The sequence below is a fragment of the Trypanosoma grayi genome (genome assembly GCF_000691245.1).
Source record: "Trypanosoma grayi strain ANR4 Tgr_2282_V1, whole genome shotgun sequence".
Lineage (NCBI taxonomy): Eukaryota > Euglenozoa > Kinetoplastea > Trypanosomatida > Trypanosomatidae > Trypanosoma > Trypanosoma grayi.
Window position 1 is genome coordinate 1 of NW_008827900.1, and position 941 is coordinate 941.

Sequence of the window (941 nt, forward strand, 5' to 3'; positions counted from 1 at the left end):
CATACAGGTCCAGGAATAGTCCTCTCTCCCCCCTCTAAGCTTCGTCCCCCCTTCTATATTTTTGATGATCTTACGCCGAATGTGCTTCCCCCCTGAGAGAGCTACGGCCAATGGGGCAAGTAGGCTTTCCCGGTTCCCAGTTGAGAGCACTGAGCCGACCGATCCTCCAGCGCATGTTTCTTCAATGGACCGGCACAACGAAACAGAGATCAAAATACCAAAAACAACAAAACACAAAAACAAAAATACCAAAAACAAAACAAAAACAAAAAAACACCAAAAATAACAAAATACATAACAAAACAAAGGGACCTCCTTCCACATAGAAATTAAGCAATAACGAACGTGNTCTACGATGGTGGCTGATGGAGCGGAGCCATCGACGAGAGTCGTGAAGACACGAGGAAGAAAAAAAAAAACAGAACAACCAATGGGAGACACTTGTTTGTCCCAAAATGGAAATTATAGTTTACGAAAAAGTGACAAGAGTGGGGTTCGAACCCACGCCCACGAATGGAAGAGAACTTGAGTCTCCCGCCTTAGACCACTCGGCCATCTTGCCCGTGAGGATTTACAAACGTGAGGTTCTTTTCATATGTTAATAAAAAAACTATAAGTATCAGATAAGGATATTTTGAATCATTGCTCTGAAAAACCGTCACCAGCAGGATTCGAACCTGCGCGCGAGATCGCAATTGATTTCGAGTCAATCCCCGTAACCACTTGGGTATGGTGACACGTCGTGGGTGTAGATAAAATGAATAGGTAATACATATACACGTGCCTTTTAAATTGGTTAGGAAAAATAGTTTGGGGATTCTGTCGCCCAGGCCCCGGAGCGCTAGTCCGCCCGGGGCGTCCTTTTTTTCTTGGGAGAAATGCCCGGCTTTGATTCCCAACCGGGGTTGGCCAGGGAGGGTCAGTGTGACCGTGGCCGTTTC

General features: G+C 46.0%; 2 non-coding genes across 2 annotated transcripts; both read right to left on the reverse strand.

The window, feature by feature from the left end:
- Positions 1-480: 480 nt before the first annotated feature.
- On the reverse strand, positions 481-562 carry DQ04_tRNA088 (the record flags this gene model as incomplete). The annotated part of the gene is made up of 1 exon: positions 481-562. It is a non-coding gene; the product is annotated as a tRNA-Leu (tRNA).
- Positions 563-656: 94 nt separating this feature from the next.
- DQ04_tRNA063 lies at positions 657-737 on the reverse strand (the record flags this gene model as incomplete). Its single annotated transcript has 1 exon — positions 657-737. It is a non-coding gene; the product is annotated as a tRNA-Ser (tRNA).
- Positions 738-941: the final 204 nt, after the last annotated feature.